This window comes from Trachemys scripta, chromosome 3 (assembly GCF_013100865.1).
Source record: "Trachemys scripta elegans isolate TJP31775 chromosome 3, CAS_Tse_1.0, whole genome shotgun sequence".
Taxonomy (NCBI): Eukaryota; Metazoa; Chordata; order Testudines; family Emydidae; genus Trachemys; species Trachemys scripta.
In genome coordinates this window covers 56,752,837-56,770,123 of record NC_048300.1, presented here as the reverse complement: position 1 = coordinate 56,770,123, position 17,287 = coordinate 56,752,837, and the positions used below count along the sequence as shown (strand labels likewise).

Here is a 17,287-nt window from a genome sequence, read left to right as displayed (position 1 = left end):
AGAGCTGGGGCAGCACACAGGGAGAACACACACACACAGCCAAACATCTAACCACATGACTCACCAAATTGATTTCATTTATAGGTAGGATCTTAGTATAGGCAAGCAGTGGTTTGTTTTCGTGTGCTTTCCTTGTTTAGGGGTGTTTCAGTGAAACAAGACCACCTTTCAACCTATCTGTTAAAGCACTTGCAGTTCCTCTCTCAGGGCAGGTGAAATTGTAACAAATACCAAATCCAGAAAGTTATTCAGTATTCAAAGTATTTAAAAAGTGTTAAAAAGTTGCAAAAGGAAAAAGAACCAAACAATCAGGACATTCCCATGGGCTGCTGGCAGCTTTGGTTTTTGCAAATATTTATAGCAAAAGGGAAGATTTTTGCAGATGCTGAAAGACACTGAAAGACACTTCTGCATTTTAGCATTCCACATCCTGTTCCCTCTTGCTCACTCCAGCTTCAGTTTTAATAAATCACAAAAAGGAACTGTGATCAGCCCAGTCAAATATTGCTGATTTTGGGCAATCAGGTCTTGCAAAAGAATGCTAGCAAGGAGCTTTTTGCTAGTTGATTCTATGCTCTTTCTCTGCTCCTCCTGTCACCCTCCCTCTGACCAGTTTCTGAGCTACTGTAGCGAGGCCTTGGGACACCCCACAGCCCCGCTAAGGGCCGAACCTCCCCGAATCCCAATGTGGGCGGAGGCACTGGGTCAGGTGCTCGCCCCTCCGAGGTCACGGCCCCGACCCGGAAGTATAAAAGCTCGCCTGCAGCGCTCAGTGGAGCCCAGGCCAGCGGAGAGAGCAGATGTCTGTGGCCAAGCTCCTGCTTGGGAAACAGCCGCAGGCCACGACAGGCCTGCTGAGTCACCAGGCTGGACGAGCCTGCCCCGTGCCAGGTACCCTGAGGAGGACTGGCCAAGCCTGCCCCGTGCCAACTACCCTGAGGAGCCAATGCTGGTGGAGAGCACCGATGACAGCAAGATGGCCCAGGAACCATATGAGGGGGAGTGTGGAAGTAGCCTGGGGTCAGCCGACCCCAGTCTGGCTGCTGCACTGCCAGAGCTGATGTTAGTGTGTTGCGGCCAGGATCACCACTGACAGCAGTGAGTTTCCGTTGCTGCTAGGGCCCCGGGCTGGGATGCAGTGGAGTGGGAGGGCCTGCGTTCCCCCTGCCTCCCACTCCTTGGGTGGCAGACTTCCCCCCCTTTTTCCCTGGCCTAGAGAGGCTGGGGGCTGCTACAAACCCCGATCCAGCCCCTGCTTAAGGACTTGGGCCTCTGACTATTTGCTTGCTACCCTGCCCTGGCCTAGGGCCTGGGCTGCTACCAACTCCGACCCAGTCCCTGCTTAAGGGCCTGGGTATTGGCCTAACTGTGTGATTACTGCCCCAGCCTGATTGGGGCTCGGGGCTCTTTTCGGACTGTAGCAAAGCCGTGGGCTACCCCACAGTCCTGCTGAGGGCCGAACTGTGGCCCAAAACTACTACAGCTACATTTCCAAATATGATGGGCAAACTATAATGTCTAGTTAAAGTTCTTTGTGTTTCCAACCAGGGGCTCAATTCTCTACTCCCTTGCACCTTGTGCAGGCATAAACACCAATGCAAAATGGGTCTCAGACACTGCCATTCTAAAGTGATAGCATTTTACATCTCCTTTGCATTCACTTTTCACAAATACTGTATGGCAAATGACTAAATACACTGCAAGGCCATGGAGAATCAGGCTTCAAGACATTAGAGACAGAATCATGACTGAGGGTATGTCTACACTGCAATGGGGACTCAAATCAACTGACCCATGTTAGGGGATCATGGCCTTGAGCATCTACATTGTATTTAAACCCGAAGTTAAGACTCTGTTAACCTGTGCTCAACCTAGGGCTCTGGTGTCCACAGGGCTGGCTTTAGAACGATTCCCCAGAATTGGGCCCTACAGATAAGAGGGCCCCGCACCTTAGACGCACCCAGCGGCGGTCCACTCTGGCGGCATTTTGGTGGGGGGCCGCTTCGGGGTCTTTGGCAGCATTTCAGCGGCGGGGGGTCCTTCAGTGCCACGGAAGACGTGGAGTGGACTCCCCGCCGCCGAAGTGCCACCGAAAACCCAGACTGCGGAATCAGGCCCTGCAGGTCCTAAAGCTGGCCCTGGGTGTCCACACTGCAGTGAGCAACTCTGAGGCAAAGTAACCTACGGTTACCATACGTCCGTTTTTTCCCGGACATGTCTGGCTTTTTGGTAATCAAACCCCCGTCCGGGGGGAATTGCCAAAAAGCCGAACATGTCCGAGAAAATGCCGGCCGGGCACTTCCCCTCCCACGGCTGCTCTGTTTAAGAGCTGAGCTGGCCGAGCGCTATGGGCTTCAGGCAGCCCCCTTGCCTCCGGACCCCAGCCGCCGGCCGGGCACTTCCCCTCCCGGGCTCCGGCGGTGCAGGGTCCGGAGGCATGGGGGCTGCCCGAAGTCCGAGTGCTACCGGCTTCACGGCTTGCCAGGCAGCCTCTAGACCCTGCGCCCCCGGCTGGGAGCTTCCCCTCCTGGGCTCCAGCTGCTCTGAGGAAGCGCCGGCAGGGTCTGGGGGCTGCCCGGCAAACCATGAAGCCGGTAGCACTCGGGCAGCCCTTTTCGCGTGGCTGGGAGTGGGAGGGAGGAGGGGTTGGGGTGGGAAGGGGCAGGGTTGGGGCGGGGCTGGGGTGGGAAATGGGCAGGGCCAGGGCCCCATGGAGGGTCCTCTTTTTTTATTTGTTAAATATGGTAACCCTAAAGTAACCATATCCCATGGTCCCTAGCATCCCCCACCCTGAAATGTGGCCACTCAAGCCTTAGGATTGTGGTGCATTCTGGGAAAACTTCACTGCCCGCCCTGCATATTACAAAGAAGCAGCTTGATTTGCAAAAGGCTTGATGGGTTTGCTCTCCATTGCAAACTCAGGAGGCTCTCTTATTGTGTGCTTGCACATCCATGATCAGAAGAGAATGGGTTAATGCTGACCTGAACTGCTGCTGTTCTCCAATGGGGGGGGGGAATGGGGAGGCTTCCATTTTCAATAGGGTAGATTGCAGATGCAATAGAGTGGATTGCAGGCAATTGAGGAAGTTGTCCCATGGAATTGTCAGATATTTCCAGCTGACTCCTGGGACCTGCAGCAACCCTGCAAAGCAATAGGGCTTGGGTCCTGGGTCCTGGCTTGAGCTTGGGTCCTGGGTCCTGGCTTGAGCTTGGACCCTCCAGCCCTGCAGGGTCCTGGGACCCTGGATCTGAGCACTGGATTAGTGAAATTACAGTTTAGCTGCAAGAGGGGTTAGCTTTGAGCCTGGGCTCAAGCTTACACTGCAGTGTAGACATACCCTAAGAACTAGAAATTGCTGAGGCCTGACCTTGACAGTCCCTTTCTGACCTCAGGCAAGTCACTGAGGGTATATCTACATTGCAATTAAAGCCCCCCAGCTGGCCAATGCCAGCTGACACAGGCTCATGGGGCTCAAGCTAAGGGGCTGTTTAATTGTGGGGTAGACATCTGGCTTGGGCTGTAGCCCAAGTTCTGGGACCCTCCCACCTTGCAGGGTCCTAGAGCTCAGGCTCCAGCCCGAGCCCACAGGTCTACACCACAATTAAACAGCTTCTTAGCCTGAGCCCTGGGAGCCTGAGTCAGGGCCAGCCACGGGTTTTTAATTGTGGTGCTGACGTACCCACAGTACAACATTTTTAAAAGTTCCACTACTGATTTGGCTGCCAAACTTGAGAGACCTTGTGTTTGTTTTACAGGGTAGCTGAGATCCTGCAGTTCCCATTGACTTCAGTTGTAACTGGTCACACCTGGGAACTGGCTAACTGCCTGACCTTTGAAACTTTGTGCTGCAAGTACTTGAGAACAGGTTATTAATGTCACAAAAGAGGAATGCACATAGGGCACTTCCCTGTCACTACAGGCAACTTTTGCCTAGACCCATATTTCCTTTGGACTAAGGTACGATAGGGTAATTAGAAGTCCATGGCAAGGTAAGGTACAAGCCTCTAGAATCTGGTTTATCACCCAATTATTTTAATTTTAAAACCGTATAAATGTGAAACTAAAAATAATGAAAATTAGTCTTAGATAAATTGGGCCCAATCTAGCCATTGACTTGAATGTTGGTACACTGGAGATTTGTTATATCCATTACCTAAAAATTTCCTGAGCAAATACCAATACCTATCACTTTTCACTTTCAAAGCACTATCACATAACATCTCACAGTGCCCGAGAAACAAATATCATTAGCCCCATTTTATGGTTGTGGAGACTAAGTAATTTGCCCAAGGGCACAAGTCAGGTGGTGAAAAACTACCTTGTGGCATCAACTCTGGGGAAAAAATGAGCACACCAGGCAGCTGCTTAAAAGGACTATTTTTCTAACATCCCCTTCCATTTCAGAAATCTAGTGGCATATCCCTGAGATCAACATTATTAGAATTCTCTCAGCAAAACAAATTTGAGATGAATGGTTTTTGTGTTGCTGTTTACTTGTTTGCTTCTTTCTGGGCATGCGGAGAACACCTTTATCTCGGTGAAATCTCCCTGCTTCAAAAGGCATTAGCTAGCAGCTAGTGTTTGGCAGCCCTGGCCTGTCAGTCTGCATCTCACTCTCGCTGTGTGTCCTTCATCTCTCTGAGTGTGATATTTTTGCATGCAATTCATGTGGAAGGAAAGGTCCGGTTGAGCTCTGCTGTCACATACACTGTGGCAGGGAAGGAGGGAATGAAGGGAGAGTATAGAAGGGGAAGGGAAAAGGAGACATTTATTTTCTTTTGGTCTCAGCCATCAATTTACAAAGCTGCTGTTGAAGCCAATCAGAACAATCAAAAAGCCTAGAGCTGACCACCCCTGAATTTTGAGGTATGTGACACCTAGATCAGATTAGTGCCATTCATCCCCAAAGATTCCAGAGTTCTCTACACAGGGATCACGTCACCCGCAGAACTGCAGCCAACTCTGGGATGGAACGTGGCAGCTGTTTAACAGGGCTCAACAGTTCTATTTAAGGAAGTGAAGAAAAATATTGTATTCAGTTCAAACCCCAGAGTGACTTTAGGCAGACAGGATGGAGTTACTGTTAGGTAGTGCCCGGACTTCCAAGTTGAGGTCAGTATGGTTAACTGATAGCATTTCTGTTTGATAGAGGTGTTTTTTTTTTTTTTTTTTTTTTTTTTTTTTTTTTTAAAAAGCATAAAAAACTACATTCAACACCCTCCCCAACTTCAACCCCTCCAAAAAACAAACAACCCCCCATGTTAAAGAATATTAACATTGCAAAATCAAATACTCCCAAATTAGTAAATAGCAATATTAAGATTGTCCATATATGGTCCCCTTGCACATATACACCCCTGCACTCCTCTTACCCCTCTCATCCCTCCCTCTGCTTCTACTCTCTCCCACCTTTTGCCCACCTCTGCTTCTGTTCTCCCTTCCTGGCTCCTACTCCTAATCTTCTCCTACAAGCATGCTTCCAGTTCCAAATGAGGCACACAGGCACCGGCTTCTAATTTTCCTTGGGGGTGCTCAACCCCCGTTCAGCCCCAGATGCTGCCCCAACTCCACCCCTTCTCCCAACATCCCACCTCACCTCTTCCCACCCCCACTCTGCCTCCACTCCGCTTCTTTCCTGCCCTGTTCTGTCCCTTCCCCCGAGCATGCCCAATCCCTGCTCCTCCCCCTCCCTCCCAGCGCCTCATGCATGCTGCGGCATGCAGGAGGCGCCAGGAGGGAGTGGGAGGAGTTGATCGGCGGGAGTGGGGGGGGAAGATGGGGAGCTTGGCTGTCGGTGGGTGCTAAGCTGGAACACCCATGGAGTCGGTGCCTGTGAAATGAGGTGTGTGGTTGACCGGTCAGTTTGTAACTCAGGTGTTTGTAACTCTGAGGTTCTACTGTGCCATATTTGTGTGGCAGTGACATATCTTTTAATTTCTGGTCCCCCTGCTTTAACAGCTAGACACACTCCCTACCAGAGCTGGGCCCAGAACATAGATTTCTTAACTTTCAGTCCTCTGTATTAGGAAAATGATCTAAATGCCTTCCAAGCAGTGTCCCCTTTTGTTTACGTACAATAAGACTCCTGCAGAAGCCGCCTCTGTATGGAGGCCTACTAGCTGCTGTAACACAGAAGCTCTGAGAGAGGTCACCGGCTGGCCCCTCTGTTGATTTGACTCTCGAGCATTTTACTGGCCTGAGGAACTGTGGAGAGATCAGAGGTGGGACCCTCACAGCTGATTAGACATATGCTGTCAGGGATGAGCAACTGCAAATATGAGAAAGAATTAAGTCAGCTGCTGAGGAGGTGTCTTGCAGTGACACTTACAACAGATTGTATCTGTCATCACATGACAAACCACATGTCTTTACCCTTTATTTTTATAGTTTGCCAGTGAATTTGGTACTCAGAAAAGAGAGAGACTAGAGGCAGTGGAGGAAGGCGAAGAGACATACAGATGGATTTTGATATCAGTTATTATCTGTTTTACAGTAATGCTTAGAGGCCACAATTCAGCAACGTACTTAAATACTAAACTTTACGCGTGAGGAGTCCTATTGGTTTCAACAGAACTTCTCCCTTGCTTTTAAAGTTAGGGATGTGCTCAATACATTGCTACATAAGGGCTGAGTTGAGGCCCCGTTGTGCTAGGCACTGAATAAACACATAGTCCCTTCCCTGAAGAGATTACAGTCTAAATAGATAAAGTGGACAAAGGGGTGGGAATGGAAACAGACAGAGGGAAAGTGATTGACCAAAGGTCACACAGCAGTGGTATAGCTGGAAATAGAACCCACGGATCCTGAGCCTTCAGCCAGCATCCTAGCCACAGAGTAACTCTGGATTCACCTTAGTGTAAACATGCTCCATATTTGGTCCATAGGGCCAGATACTGTGGAAGTTATATTTTTGCATGGGTCTGTACTAGAGCTACGGAATCTGTTCTGTGGGAAATAGTGACATTTTGAAACTTGTTTTGGTTCCGAATCGGAACAAAGAGTCAACATTTTGAAATTTACCACAGAATGGATATTCAGAAAAATTTCCGTGTGGAAACATCCACACATTTCATTTCAATAACGTCAAAACACTTACTATAATACAAAGTATTAAATATATTATTAAAGATACTGTATGTAAATATATCAAAATTAATAGTGTAACATAATGGAAAAGTTTAGATGAATTTCAACAAAATTATAAAGTTGAAACTAAACATTTTTATTTTATTGAAGCTAAATGTTTCAACACTGTCACTGGAAAGTCAAAATGATTTGTTTCAACTGACTCTCACTGAAAATTCATTCAATCATCCTATTGCCACACAATGTGTTGATTTTCGCAAACTCCATTTTCTGATGTGTTGAATTTTTTCCTACCCTTTCTAGTCTGTATTCCCAGGGAACCAGGCCATTTAGGTCTTGGACAGCTGCTAATACAATTGCTGTTGGAAAGGGCACACAGGGTCATTTTCTTATAGGAAATAAGCTTTAAGTGCCCAATTCACCATTGCCTTGCCCTGCACCTGATGCCACAGTTTGCAGTCACTTTGCACTAGTGTCATGTAGTGCAAGGCAACCCAGCGTTGAGCTCTATGGCTCCAATCCTGTTCCTGTTAGTGAAAAGTTTTGGTACTGGCCTCAGTGGAAGCAGGATCTGCCCCAAACTCTCTGTACCCTTGACTGGACCACTGATGCCAAGGCATAAGAAAATTTAAAAAAAGACTTTGCACAGTCCAGGTGGCAGATTGTGGGCACTGACAATCAAAAGGTGCAAAAAGCTGATTCTAAAAATGGATTTTGATGCAACGTGAAGAAAAAACAAAAACAAAGCCACCCAGCCCCACTACCTTTTTGTAATTCTAGCACTCTATGCAGCCTGTCTGTACCTAGCACCCCAAATGCTAACAAGTCCTGAGGCTGAAGCACAGTTTTAAAGTACTGTCTCACTCGCTGCTAGCACCTCTCTGTTCTTCACATTGTCACATTCTCCAACACGTATGTGTGTGTAAAAAGGAAGAGACCTTTAGGAGTTTAGAATCCATCATCACAAGGCAGTGGGAGAGAGCTTTGTCTAATGAACTGGATACAGGCCAAAGAGTCAGGCAGCTTGGGTTCTTGAACGTCTTGTTCTAGTACAGCTGCTCATCCACTGTGTACCCGAGGCAAGACACTTTTTGTCTGTAAGCCGGGTCCTCTCCTACCTTCAGTCTAATTAGCTTTTTGGGGCAGGGACTATGTACAGTGTTCATTACAGTGGGGTCTTCATGCACTACTGTTATGAGTAATAATAAGCAGAAGCACCAACTGAGCTTTTGTAATAACAGGATGTGCTGAAAGATTGCATTTGGTGGTTGGTGTCTTACACTTATGCTGACAGGGGTCAGCAGCAGAGAAGTGGTGGCTCCACAACTGACACGGGGCATTGTTGTTAAACTGCACTGTTTCCCAGACACAATCACATCTGTTCAATTTTGGTTTAGGTTCTGCATATTGCAGCTGTTTGGAGCTGGGGACAGGATGGTAGGGCTGTCAGCTCACCTGCATTTGGAAGGCGACACCTGCAAACTCACTATCCAAAATATTCTCAGGAGGACCTGAGCTCTAGCCGCTATCCCAAGAGGAATAGGTTGGAGATGGGAAAGGGAGACAGTATCAAGGGCAAGGGATAGAGGAGAGAGAGGACCAGGGAGGGGGTTGAGAGAAAATGATTGGAAGAGATTGGGGTAGAGGGGGGGAAACAAGAGTTTCCTTTAATCAACATTTTGGATCTGTCATTTAAGGGGGAAGAAGGGGAGTGGCTGTTAGCAGTGACAAAAATTGGAAGGACCCAGGCCCATGCTCCTGCAGATGCACCTCCCATTTTCTCTGAAGAACTGAGAATTATGGGATGTGCAGCCTATGTCCTCTTCCAGGCTGAGACACTGTGAAAAGGAGGGATACAATTTCAGAGCACAGTTCATCATCTGTTCAGGCTTGAAAAGGGTTTTTCCTAATGGCCTCACTCTTGACATTTCCCACAGGATGGAAATTTTGAATTTGGCTCAGTTCTGTCCATAACTGACACATCAGCACTGTGGGATAAGACCTTTGTACCACCCTGTCCAGGTATCCTGATAGCAAAGGCTAGTCCTAGATGAGTCAAAGGAAGATATAAACTCCCCATAATGCAGCCAGCCAGGTGGGCATTGGTTTATGGGCCTGAGCCAAAGCCCATTAAAGGCAGGAAAAGATTCTTATTTACTTCAGTGAGCTTTGGATCAGGCCCCACGTATATAGTATGATAAGTGGAACTGGAGACAGAAAGCTAGGTTTCAGGATGGACCTAGTTTGATGTGGCACTACAGGCTCAGGAATGCAAGCTGGCTACTACCACCCAAACAACACCTCAGAGTAGAACACTGGTCTCCCAGCAGGCTTAATAAAGATCTCTTTCCTACAACTCTGCCTGTCACATCACTTACTAATGTGAGGGGAGGGATGGGAGGAATTCTTCTTGAACATTGTGGCAATTATCTTCTAGGTCTGAAGCATGAGATTTGAGGTGCGGGAATCATGGCCTCTCCTCCTCTCATTTTCTCTTCCCTCTGGTTCCAATAAATCCTGAAATGTTCTGAATCCCAAAATGACAGAGGTGTGTGAGGGAGCTAATGACACTGTGGAAAAGCACATTTCTAACTGAGAGTGAGTTGTCATTTCAACCTTTCTGCACTGACTTTGATGATGACATGGTGAGAAAAGGTCCTATTGTTTATAGGTCTCTAAGTGATTTTGCGTCATGACTGAAGTGAATCCTGCACCACTGTCTGCAGAAGGAGAAGGAAAGTGACATGCCTGAAATGTCATCTTTAAGGAAAAAAACCTCTCTGAACTGCACCCCAATTGCACATACAGAAAGCATAACTGTCACATTTCCATTGTTCCACCAAATGCAATAATGTCTTCTTTGGTGAAATGATCAATCACTCATAAAGACCTTTAGTGAGCGTTGCCTCTGCTCTGATGCCCTGGTTCTAAGTGTAGCCTGGACTACTGAGTTCATGCAATATCCATTTTGTAAATGTCAGATTTCACGTCTCCTATGCTGGTTTGTGGGAAGTGTATTAAGTGCAACTAAGGTTCTCTGTGTATGCACTGTTGTGTCTCCAACATCCTTAGTACATTAGTAGCCTTTCTCTCCTTGTAGCTGATTGTACTTTTGAATTTGCATATGTCTGTAGGTTGTGTTCTCACTTCAAATACTTCACTGCTATTTTCTTGTTAAGGGCAGGGGAGAATCAAAGGCAGTAGCTCAGCACACATGATCAGTCTTATAATGTTAAATTAGTGTATATAGCGAGCTCATGAACAACCCTATGATAATAAATTAGTGTACATAACTGAGCGCTCAGGACTAACCCTATAATAACATATTTGTGACATCAGCAGAAAACTCAAAAACAAGCCGACAATAACAAAGCCACCATGTGCAGCCCAGTACTAGAATAGTAGGGGGAGCTGTAGGTTAGATTAGAGGTAAATTTATAGAGCTATTATGGGAGCCACCTGTAGCTAACGGTATCTCTTTTTTTAGGTGCTAAATTAACTCACAGGGCATTTTTTTTTAATTAAAAAGAAAATCAAGTATTTACAGCTAGATGGAGCCATTGACCTATCAATCCCAACAAAAAAATCTATTATGTTCTATCAAGGGACCTTCATTCCAGACTTCATTCCATGTAGGGTGTGGAGAAATTTTTAAAAACACCATAATAGAGGCTGATACCATAGATATACCCCAAATTAAAAAAAAAAAAGTAGCAGAACCACCCCACACGCAAAAAATGCCACCATGGCTAAACAACAGAGTAAAAGAGGCAGTTTGAGACAAAAAAACAAACAAAAAAAAACACACACACAACTTTTAAAAATTGGAAGTCAAATCCTACTGAGGAAAATAGAAAGGAACAATCTCTGGCAAACCAAGTGGAAAAGTATAATTAGTCAGGCCAAAAAAGAATTTGAAGATTAACTAGCAAAAGACACAAAAACTAACAGTAACTTTTTTTTAAGTATATCAGAAGCAGGAAACCTGATGAATAGTGGGGCCACTGGATAATCGAGTTGCTCAAGGAAGACAAGGCCTTTGAGGAGCAGCTAAATGAATTCTCTGTATCGGTCTTCACTACAGAGGATGTGGGGGAAATTCCCACACCTGAACCATTCTTTTTTGGTGACAAATCTGAGGAACTGTCCCAGATTGAGGGGTAAATAGAGGAGGTATTGGAACAAATAGATAAACTGAACAGTAATAAGTTGACAGGACCAGATAGCATTCACCCAAGAGTTCTGAAGAAACTTTAGAACTAGGTCTTGTCTTTAGGCACCAGAGCAGCTGCACCTCTGTAGCAATTTAGTGAAGACCCTCCTATGCTGACAGGAGACCTTTTCCCATCGGCGTAGTTAATCCACCTCCCCAAGAGCAGTAGCTATGTTGATGAGAGAAGGTCTTCCATCGCCATAGCACTGTCTACACAGGGGTTAGGTTGATATAACCACATTGCTCAGGGGGTGTGGATTTTTCACACCTCTGAGTGACTTAGTTATACCAATATAGGTCTATAGCATAGACCTGGCCCTACTAACTGTGGTATGTAACCTATTGCTTAAATCAGCTTCTGTACCAGATGACTGGTGGATAGCTAACAGAATGCTGATTTTTAGAAAAGACTCCTGGGGCAATCCTGGCAACTAAAATCCAGTAAGACTAGTTTCAATACCAGACAAACTGGTTGAAACTGTAGTAAAGAACAGAATTATCAGACACATAGAAGAATACAATACATTGGGGAACAGTCAACATGGCTTTTGTAAAGGGAAATCATGCCTCACCAATCTACTAGATTCTTTGAAGGTAACAACAAACATGTGGATAAGGGTGATCCAGTGGATATAGTGTACTTGGACTTTCAGAAAGCCTTTGGCAAGGTCCCTCATCAAAGGCTCTTAAGCAAAACATGTAGTTGTGGGATAAGAGGGAAGGTCCTTTCATAGATCAGTAATGGTTAAAAAATAGGAAAACAAAGGGTAGGAATAAATGGTCAGTTTTTACAGTAGAGTGAGGTAAGGGTACCCAAAGGATTTGTACTGGGATCAGTACTGTTCAACATATTCAAAAATGATCTGGAAAAAGGGTAAACAGTGAGATGGCAAGGTTTACAGATGATACTAAATTACTCAAGATAGTTAAGTCTAAAGCTGACTGTGAAGAGTTACAAAGGGATCTCACAAAACTGGGTGACTGGGCAAGAAAATGGCAGATGAAATTCAGTGTTGATAAATGCAAAGCACTGCATATTGGAAAACATAATCCCAACTATACATACAAAATGGGGTGTAAATTAACTGTTACCACTCAAGAAAGATATCTTGGAGTCATTGTGGATAGTTCTCTGAAAACATCTGCTCAATGTGCAGTGGCTGTCAAAAAAGCTAACAGACCGTTAGGAACCATTAGGAAAGGAATAGATAATAAGACAGAAAATATCATAATATCATTAAATAAATCCATAATACTCCCATATCTTGAATACTGTATGAAGTTTTGGTTGCCTGATCTCAAAAAAGATGTATTAGAATTGGAAAAGGTACAGAGAAGGACAACAAAAATGATTAAGGACATGGAACAGCTTCCATACGAGGAGAGATTTTAAAAGACTGGGGCTGTTCAGCTTAGAAAAGAGACAACTAAGACGGGATGTGATAGAGGCCTATAAAATCATGAATGGTGTGGAAAAAGTGAACAGGGAAGTGCTATTTACCCCTTCACATAACGCAAGAACCAGGGGTCACCCAATGAAATTAAGAGGCAGCAGGTTTAAAACAAACAAAAAGAAGAACTTCTTCACACAATGCATGGTCAACCTGTGGAACTCATTGCCAAGGGATGTTGTGAAGGCCAAAAGTATAGCTGGCTTCAAAAAAGAATTAGAGACGTTCCTGGAGGATAGGCTATTAGCCAAGATGGTCAGGAATGCAACCCCATGCTTTGGGTATTCCTAAACCTCTGACTGCCAGAAGCTGGGACTGGACAATGCAGGGGTGAATCACTCAATAATTGCCCTGTTCTGTTCAGTCTCTCTGAAGCATCTGGTACCGGCCAGTCAGAAGACAGGATACAGGGGTAGCTGCACCATTGGTCTAACCAAGAATGGCCTTTCTTATGTTTTTAGATGTGTGCACTGGGCTCAGATCTGTGGCTTTGTTCTTAATAACAATAATAGTTACCCAGTTCTAGAGCTACTCTTCTATCACTCCTCTGATTCCTCCAAAAGAAAAGAAGAAAGACCAAGTAAAAAAGGAGCAAATATTGTGCCATGAAATTCCCCAGAGCAATCTCATTTAGCTTGAGAAAAACCATAAGATGCTACATGCATAAAGCTTGGCCATCTGGTGGGGTGTCTTGCTACCCATCCTGAAATACACGAGACTGTCTCCGTTGGAGTCTTTCCTATGTTCTGTAACAACAATCTGGATTTCCACGCAGGGCTCAAATTCTCAAAAAGTATTTCCCAGGCCCTCCTCACGAGGCACTGGGGCTCAGGGCTTCAGCCCCATGGGAGGTGCTGGGGTTTGGGGTTTCAGCTCCTTGGGAGGTGGGCTCTTGGCTTCTGCCCCGTGGGTTTAAAAGTGTTTACCGGAGCTCCATTCCGCACAGCTCCGGCTGAATTTAAGCCCTATTTCCAGGTTTATTTTAGGTGTCTTTACTTGAGCACACAACAATATGATGCGACTGTCATTGTGCACTGATGCACTGTCACAGGGTGATCACATTTGCATCACTCACAATGCAGTATCACAAATTCTGACTTGGAAAAATAAAATCTGAAAAGTGGAAACCCTATTACTGGAAGACTGATTTTGATATACAAATAGTGTCAGTCTTAACTTTGAGGCTACATCCTTCCCATCAATGAGTTCTCCAGTGCTAAGAGAAGCTGAATTTTGTTCAGGTCTGGAAAGAACTCATTTCATGAATGAATTGTAGTGAGCATGAATCCTTTATAGCCTGGTTTATCTATAAGATAACTTTGTTCCAAACCTTGGCAATTGACTGCTGAGAATGTGTGCATGTATTATGTCCTCTTAAGCATTTATCTGGCTGACAGTCTGGAAAATGCCAATGTTCAAAGTGTTAATTATGTCGGAGAGTTATACGAAGATGAACAGAGATACACAGAGCTCCCATGAGATATGCTTAGAAAAAGGCATGAGAAAGATAGGCCCATCTGTTTTGATCAAAACTTCTAATGTACACTTATGAGACAAGTCAAGGCAAGAAACCCAAAATAGGCAGCTAATGGATGACATAATATATCACTAGATATTTGTAATGACTCTGTCATACTGTGTTGGGGTTCTAGTAAGTGACACCATAAATCCCAAGAGTAAAGCTTGAATTGCCAGAATGCCAGGATGGAATTGCAATCTTAATTTATGTACATTTTTGCAGTGCATTATCCAACACTGTTACACACATGAGAGAGATCCTTGTTCATGCTAGGCTTTAAAAGGTAATGCAATGAATTGTTACATTTCTCTTACTTATTTCCTCAGAAATCAATCATACCCAGATCTGGAACAAAATTATCCAGTCAGATCACCTATGCAAATGTGTACATCCAGACTGGCTGCAGGTAATTCCATGGCTGTGCTTGATCTTATTAGAGTAAGTAAAGAATAGGTGTTTTGGGTCTTTAGCTTCACCTTTGCCTAGCTAGCTTTTGGTGTAAGCCTCTCAGATCTCAAAAGTTAAGCAGTGGTGGGCTAGGGCTGTACTTGTATGGATAACCTTTGAGGAGCATATAGGCCCTGTAAGATATGGTGCTGATGATTCAGTAGGTGTCAATTCTCCCTCTGAGTTAGCACTGACAATGTGAAATACCATACTGTGGGAGGTGCTATTTTTGTTTTTTTGTTTTTAAAATCCAGCATCAGTAATGTTTATATTGCTGATGCTCTCATGGGCCTCATTGTGCTATATGAATATGTATGAAAATTGGGGCCCTCTCTCAAAAAAGCTTACAGTCTAAAACAAAGGTCATGATGTCTTGTGGTCGTCAAAGACGCTATAGCATTTGTCATAAGAGGAGGTATGTTAGTTATGCTGTCCTGGCTGACTTCCAACTTTCTGAAGCAGATAGACTGATAATATGGAGATACCTAAGGCGGGACTCCATGTCACATCCAGAAATAAATAAATAAAAACGTTATGCTGAATGCATATTAGGTCAGGAGGGCTCTGTGCTATAGAAATGGAGATTCTGGTACCCATTGACAGCTGGAAACAGGAAGAAAGGTCAGGGTCCTTTGAACTTTTCTGCTGGCTCTGCCCTGCTATTACAGATGTTCTGGATCCAAAGGAGGGATGGTATTAAGACTGTTAGCATTCAGTTGTTTGATTTCTGGTTTTACCAATAATACAAACAAACAAAACAACCCTCCTCCCCCCCAAAAATATCACCACCTTCTTCATTTTCTCTCCTGCACGAGAGGTACTAAAGACAGACCAACTCAAAATACATGATGACCATGACACTGCTGTACTAGTGATGAGTGTGGTATAAATGCCAGACAGACTGGAGAGATGACCTCCAGGCTCTATCTTTTTGAAATTTAGCATCACCCCCTTACTCTGAGCTGTGCTACATTTGATAATGGCAGCTAAAAAGAGAGTAGGTCAATAGTGGAAAAGCTAATGCTGACCTTAAATAAATGAATGCAAGGCATTTGGGAGAAGCTGGATGAACAGGGCCCAAATTATATAGCTGTAGGGCTATGAGTAGGGAGGAATGGATAGAATTGATGTGTCCAAATCACAGAGCTTTCATAACTTTCTCTACATAAATTAAAGTATGGCGGTTACCTTGTTCCTTCACTTATGTATATGTCCCTTCCTTCCTTAGGATCTGTAGCCCCAACCTACCCTTCCCAGTGTGCCATGGAACCATAGAAAGGAGAGATTTATTATCACTGGTCATACAGTCTATAGTGTGGAAATAATGACCATTGGCATATCTCTTCTTTTCAGGAGGTGTGAACTTAGATCCCAGGGTTAGAGGAGCTGTTGTGTTTGTTTTGTGTTCCAGGTTTTTATTTGTTTCTTGTTGACATATTTCTTTCTTACAACAATCTTTGCAGTGGAAATATGTACAGAGCAACCGCATGGAAAATTGTTACTTATTGCTTATCTGTACTGTGTCTTGTTTATTTGTAGCTTTTCCCAGTCAGAACTCCTTGAACATAAATGAATGACTAGTGCCATGATAAACTCCATTATCCTTATCACACGGAACTTGAAAAGGACAATCAGATTACAAGCTGAAGATGGTAATGAGAAAGGCTTCTGCTAGTACTGCTACTCCCTGCCAAGAAATACCCTCTTACGGTACTTTCTGTAATGCTGTAGCTCATTGCCCACTTGCACATTATTATTGCTCAGTGATAGCCAAATCCTGCAGTCCTTGCTCTGGCAAAATGTATACTGACTTCTGTAGAGTGTTACCTGATTAAGGACTGTGTAGGAATGAAAGAATCTGGGCTCAGATCTCAAAAGTATTTAGGTGCCTAACTCCCATTGATTTCATGTAGCAGTGTAACTTCTTGCCCAATAGCAATGCAAGGCATAATACACTGTTACTCAGTTTGACCACTTCCCAGTATTACTACAAGTATTGCTTCTTGTTTACAATGTCACCTGAAAGTGAGAACAGGCGTTCGCATGGCACTGTTGTAGCTGACTTCGCAAGACATTTACGTGCCAGATGTGCTAACGATTCACATGTCCATTCATGCTTCAATCAACATTGCAGAGGACATGCATCCATGCTGATATGGGTTCTGCTTGATAACTATCCAAAGCAGAACGGACCAACGCATGTTCATTTTCATCATCTGAGTCAGATGCCACCAGCAGAAGGTTGGTTTTCTTTTTTGGTGGTTCAGGTTCTGTAGTTTCCATATCTGAGTGCTGCTCTTTTAAGACTTCTGAAAACATGATCCACACCTTGTCCCTCTCAGATTTTGGAGGGCACTTCAGATTCTTAAACCTTGGGTTGAGTGCTGTAGCTATTTTTAGAAATCTCACATTGGTACCTTCTTTGTGTTTTGTCAAATCTCCTGTGAAAGTGTGCTTAAAACAAACATGTGCTGGGTCATCATGATGACCTGGGATAGCTGGGATACTGCTATAACATGAAATATATGGCAGAATGCAGGTAAAACAGAACAGGAGACATACAATTCTCC

At 44.6% G+C, this 17,287-nt stretch overlaps 1 long non-coding RNA gene across 1 annotated transcript; it reads left to right on the top strand.

The window, feature by feature from the left end:
- Window positions 1–788: 788 nt before the first annotated feature.
- LOC117875583 lies at window positions 789–16,958 on the top strand. The gene is made up of 3 exons (XR_004645292.1): window positions 789–1,098; window positions 14,597–14,676; window positions 16,257–16,958. It is a non-coding gene; the product is annotated as an uncharacterized LOC117875583 (long non-coding RNA).
- The last annotated feature ends 329 nt before the right edge of the window (window positions 16,959–17,287 follow it).